Source organism: Puma concolor, chromosome A1 (genome assembly GCF_028749965.1).
Source record: "Puma concolor isolate L17-30 chromosome A1, mPumCon1.1.hap2, whole genome shotgun sequence".
NCBI classification, from domain to species: domain Eukaryota; kingdom Metazoa; phylum Chordata; class Mammalia; order Carnivora; family Felidae; genus Puma; species Puma concolor.
In genome coordinates, this window is record NC_141667.1 from 75,075,205 (window position 1) to 75,085,738 (window position 10,534).

The 10,534-nt window shown below is 34.8% G+C and overlaps 1 non-coding gene across 1 annotated transcript; it reads left to right on the forward strand.

Annotated features, from left to right (window-relative positions):
- Positions 1–1,929: 1,929 nt before the first annotated feature.
- Positions 1,930–2,036, forward strand: LOC112861775 (U6 spliceosomal RNA). Its single transcript, XR_003223675.1, has one exon. It is a non-coding gene; the product is annotated as a U6 spliceosomal RNA (small nuclear RNA).
- The last annotated feature ends 8,498 nt before the right edge of the window (positions 2,037–10,534 follow it).

Genomic DNA, 10,534 nt, shown 5'->3' on the forward strand with positions numbered 1-10,534 from the left:
GAAATATAGAAGGGCATATACATAATTTAATGACTAGGGGACGGTTTATGATGGCAATACAGGAAGACTTGAAATTTACCTCTTCCGTGAAACACCAAATGTAAACCTACATATAGAGCAATTCATACTGAAGAAGAACTGAGGACTTACTGAACATCATCTGTACCCCAAAAGATAGAGAACCATGTGGGAACAGCAAGATATAGAGACAGGGTAATCACAGGAACCCCAGCTCCAGAGAAGGTAACTGAATTGATGGGAGAAACACTACTGAGGGACTAGAAGCTGAATCCCCTGCCCTGGGACATAGGGAAAAAGAAAAAAAAAAAAAAGCTATGGTTTTAAAAAGGCAACTAGAACTTAAAGGAACCAGCCCTTGACTGTCTGCAGTCCTGGAGAATGCTCTATGTGGTCAGAGGGGCTGGTGAGCCACATTATTTATGATCCCCTTGGACACCTAGGATAATTTCTGGTAGAGAGCAAAGTATTAAAATATTAAAAGACAACAATTTCAGAATCATAAACAAGAGTTTCATTTCATGTATCACTAATACAACATATCAAACTACCTACATTATCAAAGAAAATCATATTTGGTTGATTATCCAACAGAATTCACAGAAGTAAGTTACTTTGACAAGGAGGAGAGATCATATTCATATAACAATTTCTGCTCAAGATGTCATATCAAAGCTACATGACAAGACTTCCTTCTTCATTCTAGAACACAAATACTGCATTAAATATATTGGAGATGGGCATACAATTTGAGGTTTAGGCACCTATTATAGGAGTGAACTTAAGGCAGTCATATCTGTTCTTGATAAAGAACAGATTGATAAATAACAAATTTCGATAACTAACAGATTGTTTGTTTACATATCAGAGAGCATGGACAAAAGAGAGATATGGACATCGGAATGGACATCAAAACAGGACATCATATGGACATCAAAACTAGGAACAAAACTTTGCGCCTACTGGCATGGACACAAACTGGGCACTGCCAAAAGCAAGCTACCAGTCCCAAATCTTGACTGGAATTTAAAAAAAGTAATTTTTTAAAAGCATTAAAGGATATTAGAAAACTAGGCATTATACATACAGAAGCACCAGGCCTCAAATCAAATCATACAGAAAATTAAACTCAAACTGAGAAACTAATATAAATCTGGTCTTTAACCAGTCCACATGACAATTTATTTCGCTTAATCTAAGACACAGGTATAACTGAGATTTTCACAGAGGAAAACACCTATTGATTTGACATCCAAAGGCAAAATTCACAAAACACAGGAGAATCCACTAATAAGAGATAATACAAACAAGAGAATAGCTGAATATTTAAAGATGATGAGGACTTAATGATAAAAACTTGTAAAGAAAAAGAGGGCACCTGAGTGGCTCAGTCAGTTAAGCATGTTACTTTGGCTCAGGTCATGATCCCACAGTTTGTGAGTTCATGAGTCCCTCATGGGGTGAACTTGAGCCCCACTTCTGGTGAACACAAGCCCCGCTTTGGGTGAGCCCCACATGGCTCTCTTTTTCTCTTTCTTTCTCTCTCTCTCTCTTTCTCCAACCTTGCTCACTTGCGCCCATTCTCTCTCTCTCTCAATTAAAAAAGTGTAAAGAAAAAAATACAATCTTTAAAATAACAAGGATACTTTAAGGAAATGCGAAGAATAAAACAAAAACAGTACACTTGAAAATGTGGCCTTTAAAGAAAACACTAGATAGACTGGAAGGATGACAGACGGATTTGCCAAACTGGAAGATAAAGTCACACAAAAAAAAAATTAGAACATGCCATAGGAAGAAAAATGGTGATAATTTAGACATTTAAAAAATTAGGATTACGGAGACTTGAGACTATCACTTCCACCTATGATGAAGTACCTGGGCCTCTTACAATAAAGAATGAGAAAATAGGTGCTCGCTTTGGCAGCATATATAATAATATTGGAATGATACAGAGAAGATTAGCATGGCCCCAGCTCAAGGATGACATACAAATTCGTGAAGTGTTCCATTAAAAAAAAAAGAAAAAAAAAGAATGAGAAAATAGGTCAAAATATATGAAATATGTGTTTTCAAACACTGGAACAAAGACAGCACGGGACTGTGATTCCTAAGAGAAGGAAGATAACTGGAGTATTACAATCTGTCCAGCTTTCTTCTGGAAGCACCTTCCATATTGTTATTCAGGAAGAACTAAAAGAAACAGACAATAGCAGCCTTTCAGTGTTCGGTCAGACATATAAAGGGGGCTGGAATTTGAGGGGCGAAGTACAAGATAGTAGATAGTTAACCCCAAGAGTTCCATAAATTTTTATAAAGCTTCCTTTGGCTCTGTCATTAAACATTAAGCATGGAATGGCTAGAATAAAACTCCTAGGGTCTAGGTAGAGAACCAGTACTGGGTTTGGTGGGGAGAGAGTGGTACTGAATAATTCCTAAATGATCACACGTTGGGATAAGAGACATTTAAATTCTGATCATGCAGAGTGCAAAGAAATTACTAAATACCTGGGGCATTCAAGAGAGACCTCTGAAGGTTTATAACTTAATCCACAAATAAATAAACCGCTACTCAAAACAAAATTCAAGAGTCTTCAAAGAATAAAAAAGAATAAAACTCAAAAATAAAACTTACAATGTCCAATACCCAACCAAAAACTTATTAAGTACGCAAGGAAGTAGAAAAATATGACTCATAATCCAGAGAATAATCAGTTAATAAAAACTGATGCAGATAACAGAAATGATGAAATATGAACTAGGCATTAAAATAGCTATAAACATGCTCAAGGAAACTAAAAAAAAAAAAAAACACAAACATGATGAGAGAAATAGAATATAAATAAAAGAATCAAACCTTGAGAAATAAGACCCAATTCCCAATAAATCTGAAATAAAAATTTAACTGGTTAAGGGTTCTTGTTAACAACCCTTTAACTGGTTAAGGGTTCTTGTTATGCAGATGTTCTACATCTGCATAAAAAAAATTACTCAAACTTAGTGGTCTAAAATTACTCCCAAATCTTTTCTTATTTCCCAGTTTCTGTGCATTAAGAATTCAGAAAGGGCTCAATTCACAGTTCTGGTTGAGATAATTCATGAGGTCATAACCAGATAGTGGCTGGTAATGAAATAGGAGCAGGTAGGTTGGAGGTTTGCAGAAGCAATTGAGGAATGGCTGACATCTCATTCTTTGGATGTAGTCCTAGGATCTCTCCATGTAGCCTCCCTGTCTGAACTAGACTGGGTGTCCTTACAACATGGAAGCCTTTTGAAACACTGGATAGTGTATAAAGCAGCTTAGGATTCCAACACAATTGTTCCAGTGTGCAAGGCCACAGTTGCACCACTGTGATTACCAAACCTAGAAAGACACATGTAGTCATTTTCATCATTGCCTCCAGTCTTCTCAGACTCAAGGGCAGGGGATATAAGATATAAATCCCACCACTTGAAGGGAAGAATGTCAAAGTCATGATATAAGAAGTGAGATACTTATGATCATCTTTAAAATATATAATCTGCCAATCTTTCTTTTCATCATGACATCATTTCACATGAAAATATAGTCACCATCACCTATCCTAAGACTTCTAAATCTTCTCTCATTACAGAATCAGTATGACGTTTGATGTCTCCATAGCTAAATCATGTTCCAGTTCATATGAGCACCCTCAGATGCAATTCCTTGGATATAATTCCCTAGACATCATTTCTCTCAACCTGAACTAAAGAGATAACATATATGCCTTCCACCACTACCTCCAAAATTCAATGGGAAGGAGACAGGAATAGGAAAACCATATACTCCCCATACATACACAGAAGGAGAAAAGAACACATAGGAGACACCTGTCCGTAGCAATTCTGAAGCCCAGCTGGAAATATGTGCTCGTTCCTTTATATGTTATTCTCAATGACTCTTGGTTATGCACTTTTGGCTATTTATTTTGCCCCATGAATTATTTTTTTTCATAGTGTTTTCAACTGTGTAGTTTTCTCAGCTCGCTTTCTTCCTATAGTAATTTGAAGATCAAAGGGCTTCTTTTCACTTTTCACTTTATCACTCTGTCACTTTCAATCATGTTGGCCTAATCCTTTTTAAAACTTTGTGGGTTTCTTATGTTTTGATGTACAATCCACACTATTATAAAATGGCACATATACAAGTATATTCAAATACGCTGTTCTCTACTTTGGGCTCTCAGAAAGTCTGCTGTAGGATAACTGACACTTAGAGTCTTAAAAATACCTGTTGTACAACACAAGGGACCGTTAAAGCATTTCTTAAGTCATTTGTCTGTTTCAAAACTATTTATAAGACATTATTTTAAATCTTCCTGAGGACTTAGTAAAGGATCTTAGAGGCATGAACTGTACTTAAAGATTTCCCCTAAAGCATTTATTAATGCGAGAATGTTTTGTATTTATGTTGTTGTCACTGGTATTGTCGTTTTTCTAGCTAGACAGATAGGGATTGAGAAAGTTTTATTTTCAAATACAGAAGATAATGGCTCTCTTTTATCTAAAAGTTTATTCTGTAGTTCATCTCTTTCCTCTTGAATTTTATCATACGGAATGAGAAGAAGCTAGGTAGAATTTTTCACATTCTGCCTGGAAGTCTCTTTAACCAAATCAAGCTTCCATGCACTTTCTAATTTCTACATTTACTGCAGTTGACAGTGTTGTCAAATTTCTACTACTACACACTTACATCGACTCCAGTATTTTCTCTGTATTCCTTTAAGCTCTCCCTGAAAATCTTCTTCAGGTACATTAGGTGTCCACTAACACTCTCCTTGAGATCCTTTATTCTTTCATTTTGAGTCTCACAGGGCCACTCCTGGCTTTTCCTTCTTCTCAACCCCAGAACTTATGCCAAAATTTTTAGGTATTGTTAAGACAGCATTCCACTTCCAGGCATAACTTTTTGGTTCTGCTTAGCTATTAGTATGTAAAAAAAACATCTCAAAACTCAGTCACTCAAAACAATGATATTTTATTATCTTTCACAATTTCTCTGAATCAATAATTCAGAAAGATCTTGGATAGACATTTTTGTCTCAGTCATTCATTTGGTTGCAATAAGATGGTTTATGAAACAAAACAGTGTGGAGAAAGCGAAGTAGCTGACGGAATGCCTGGCCCTCACTCTACCTTTCTGTAGTCCTCTCCTACTTGTGCTCAGTATTGTACTATAACATGGAAATAAATGAAATATAAGTCCTTTGGAAAGTGAGTGGTATTTATTTGCAGACAACATGATTATATAGAAAATTTAATGAATCTACCAAAAAAAAAAAAAAGTAAAAATTCAAGTTTGGGAAATTATATTATTGAGATATCAGTTCTCCCCAAACTTATCTATGTAGATTTAATACAATCTATGAAAATTCTAGGAGGCATGTTTTAGAGATTGCCAAGCTACTGCTAAAGTTTATGTGGAAAAAGTGAAAAAAAAAAAAAAGGTAATAGCCTAAACAAATTCAACAAAGTTGGAGGTCTTATATCACCTGATTACAAAAGCTTAATATAAAGTTATGAAACCATAAGATATAACATAGAAAAATAGAACAGAAGACATAGTAAAAAAGCAGACATAATTAATTTTCAACACACATGTCAAAATAATTTATGGGTATAAGATAGTTTTTCAACAAATGGTATAGTAACATTTGTACCATTTGTGGATGCCTATGCACAAAAGTGAAATGGATCATATATGCCACTGTAAAATAATAAAATTTCCTTGAAAAAAGGCTTAGGAGAAAATATTCATAAATACACCAAGATATCTTAGGTAGGAAACAAAGTACACTGACTAATAAAAAAAAACACCTAGAATATAGAAATAATATTACTAAACAAAAGAATAGATTTAATCCAACAACATATAAAATGGACAAAGAATTATGTCTAGCAGGGATTCATCCCAAGAATGAAAGTTTGGTTTAATGTTCAAATTCTATCAATTAGTTCTCTATATTAATAAGATAAAGCAACACAAATCATATCTCAAACAATGCAGGGAAAAACAAGATTTACAGCATTTCAACACTTATTGATAAAAAAAAGATCAAGAAACTGGAATTGAAGAAAACTTTCTTATTATGAAAGGGGGAATATAAACGTATATTTAATGGTTAAAGACTGAATACTTTCTTGTCAAGATTTGGAATAAGTCAGTAAGGACTAGAAATGACCTCAAACTCACTGAAAATGCATCCCTGATCAAGACTGCTATGCCTGATTTAGCTTCTTGCTTAGAGAAGAGTAATGTGCACTTGGGTACCAGGTATTCAGTGCTCTGGTGAATGTATTCTTTTCAAACCTTATCACAAAACAAAACTAGTATTCATTCAAACAGAATGACAAAATACATACATTTGTAGTTTTGCCCAGACCTATGTTAATTCTCATGCCCTTTGTCATAATATAATATAAAAAGACCTGGGCCATCTAGACATACCAGAGGACAACATATTGATCCATCTATCTGACCATGTTCATGCTGATTGGATAGGATAAGCAAGAAGAGAAAGGAAAATATACATACATAAAATGTGAACAATAATTTTCTTTTTTTAATTAAAAATTTTTTAATGTGTATTTATTTTTGAGAGAGAGAGAGACAGAGCACGAGCAGGGGAGGGGCAGAGAGAAAGGGAGACAGAATCTGAAGCAGGGTTCAGGTTCTGAGCTGTCAGCACAAAACCAGCCCAATGCGGGGCTTGAACCCACAAACCCACAAACCACGAGATCGTGACCTAAGCTGAAGTAGGATGCTTAACAGACTGAGCCACCCAGGCGCCCCAACAATAATTTTCATAGCAGGTGTATTTACAGTAGTTAAGAACTGTGAACCAAAATTTATATCTATACCAAAATGGGTAAAAATATAAATATTCAATGTAGTAATTCTCAGCAATAAAAAGGAATAAACTACTGATGCACACAACATGAGTGAATCTCAAAAAAACTAAGGCCAGGGAGCCTGGGTGGCTCAGTCAGTTAAGCATCCAATTCTTGATTTCAGCTCAGATCATGATCTCATCTTCCTGAGATGGAGCCCAGGGGCCTTCGACTCTGCACTGGGTGTGGAGCCTGCTTGAGATTCTACCTCTCCCCTTCCCTCTGCCCCTCCCTTGCTGCTCTGTTTCTGTCTCTGTCTCTCTCTCTCTCAAAACAAAACAAAACAAAACAAAAACAAAAACTAATGTAAATTGAAAGAAGCCAGACTGAAAAGAGTGCATAGTATATTATCCAATTTATATGATGTTCTACAACAAGCGAAGCTACTTGACGGTAAATGAAACTAGAACTGCACTTGCCTGGGGATGGTGGGTATAAATTGACTGGGAAGTGACATAAGGGATCTTGCTAGTGAAAATGCTCTACACTTACACAGATGTTTGGGATATATTAGTGTATGGAATTGGGAAAACTCACAAAACTTTACATTTAACATACGTACATTTTACTTTATGCAAATTACACATACCTCACTAAAAAGTGTCATTACTGTGTTATCTTCAAGAATAATATGTCAAGTGCAGTATAAATATGAATTTCTGAAAAGTGAGATACAAATTATATAATAATTCATTCTTCTTCCTTCATGTAGCATATTAGAATATTGACTTTTTAAAATAAACTATTAAAAATGAATAATTCCTTGAAAATAAATACAATATAAAACAAGTTACCTTAACAATATTGCAATACTTTAATTGTTGTCTATAGTTAAGTAATTATCTTGCCAAAATGCAAATTTTCATAGTTCCTTTTCAGTGTTCCTGGAGGCTCCCCTTCACTTTAAATGTCTAATTGAGGTAATAAAGAAGACAGTATTTTTTGATGCAACTTGCAGAGAGGCATTCCAATAAAATCCACAAGCACTCACAATCAATACGGTTAAAGGCTAATTTATGAGTTCTCAATAGTTTCTATACAAACATTGCTGCTCCTCCCCTCTGATTTAAAACAAATTCATGCCAAACATTGTGAGCAAGAGAAAATAGTTATTAGGGCTTCCTTCTCTCTGTTTTTAATGAAATATTGAGGAATTCCAAAGAATGTCCTTATTCCTTTGGTATATGTTCATTCTCTGAAAGTTCTTCTCCTCCCTTTATTAGGTTGCCATTTTGACAAACTTTCCTCATTTACTCCCTCTTACTGAGAGCTGCATTCATACTTTTCTCTTAATTTACTTGGTACTTAGGAAAATGAGGAAATGTTTGTATTGTAAAGGAAAAACTGTTTTGAAATCATCCACTAGAGTGGAAGCTGCAAGATACTTAACATCTAACAAATGTCCAAATATAAACAGAATGAAGAGTAGATTTCAAAATGGCATTTCCATCACTCTTGTTTAAATCATTTATCCTGTCAGTGCTGACTACATCTTGCTGAATGGCATATGATAGACATTTTAGATACACTGGGAGACTGACAAAACATTTAAGAAGAATATTTAGCTACTCCATCATTCTTAGTAAAATAGACATTATATTGTCCATATGAAAACTTAATGGATTTTTTAAATTTTTCCATCAGAATAATAATACAAAAAATAGCACTGTTTATCAAAAGATTTAAGTTTAAAATCTGGATAATTTCTTTTAAAAATACCTTGGGGTAGGGGCACCTGAGTGGGTCAGTTGGCTAAGCCTCCAACTCTTGATTTCAGCTCAGGTCATGATCTCAGGGTTTGTGGGTTTGAGCCTCACATTGCACTTTTGCATTGAGAGTGAGGAGTCTGCTTGGGATTCTCTCTCTCTCTCTCTCTCTCTCTCTCTCTCTCTCTCCTTTTCCCTCTGCCCCTTCCACACACTCTCTTTCTAAATAAACAAATACATAAATAAACTTTAAAAAATAGGATAGACAGTTTCATTATTTTATGCTCACTTACTTTGCTTTTGAAGTGCAGATGTTACATCAGCTTGGTGAAACAAAACAAAATATATAATTTAAGAGCCAGAAAAGATGCTAGCTCAGCACAGCATGGAGTTTCACCTAAATGTCCACAGGAATGTTTGTCAAAAGTTAAGTCTGCATTTCTTTGTAATTAAAAGAGGATGTTTAATTGAGTAATTTAATCCCTTGGGTTAGTCTGCATTATCCAAAAACAAAAAACAAAGGAAACTTGGAATTACTGTGACAATATCTTTAGCAATTATATAGAAAATACATATAAAAATATAACTTCTTAAACTTACAGATTATTGGGTACAAAATATATAAAATCTTTAGAAAGTGTATATTCTGTGTGCACAGTGATCTCATGAATGTTACTTAGTCCATTGCAGTGAAACCTCTATGTAGAGAGGTATATAAACTAATGAGTTGCATATCAGCTACTCAACATTAATTTGATTAAATGACTATAATGGAGAACTAACAGAAAAAATATACTGTTAATGGTAGCCATAAAAATGATAGGTTTACAATTCTGTAGAATTTATGAGTATGCTCTCTATGCAATGTGAAAGAGAGGGCATGAACCCAAATAGCATATATAACTAGGAGACAGGAACTCTGCCAAGTGTATACAATCTTTCAGGATGCTTCCTGTTTATCCACTCACAAGATAAGAAAATCCTTTTTTGTTTGGTTGGGTTTTGGTTTTTGTTGTTGTTTGTTTAAAGAGAGAGAGAGAGAGCAAGTGTGAGCAGGGGAGGGGGAGAGAGAGAAGAGAGAGAGAGGGAGAGAAATAGTCTTAAGCAGGCTCCACACTCAGCATGTAGCCCAACACAGGGCTCAATCTCAGGACCATGAGATCATGACCAGAACCGAAATCAAGAGTCAGATGCTTGTCCTGACTGAGCCATCCAGGTGTCCCAAGATAAGCAAATGATGAGTTAAGTATACACATTGCAGCAGTACTATGCAATGGCAGTGATTAAGAATCACATTGTAGTTTATATAAGAAAATAACAATTTCAAATTCAAGATAAATCATAAATTAGAGCAAGCAGAGTTACTACAGTCCTATAGAAAAGGGTGTAATTAAATGAGGTTGAGGGGAATGAACAAGCCTTCACAGAAATGTTAGTGATATCCACCTAAGTTGTTATTACTAACAAAGGATACATAAAATCATAAGATACATAGACCATAAGATCACATAATAGTAAAGATCATAAATCATAAAGTATTAGATCATTATGTGAATCAATTCATCAATTGATAAACTGAGCATTTATTATGAACATATATGCTTCTTACTCTGGAAGGTGTGCAGGGTAATGTTATAAAAGCAGTTTAGCAGTAATCACCATGCTGAGGAAGACAGGACAAAAAACATGTTCAAAAAACATTTTTAAAGTAGTATTAAAATTTTTTTCAACCTCAGTTGAAGCCCATTCTGCAAGTGCTACCAACCACACAACAGAATGATAATGTAGTATACACATTATTTGGCAAGTGAGTTAAACTCAGTTAAACCCAAATGTCTGCATCTATTTGTGAATAAATCTTTTTTTTCCTCTAAAAAAATTTGGCATACAGTCAACAC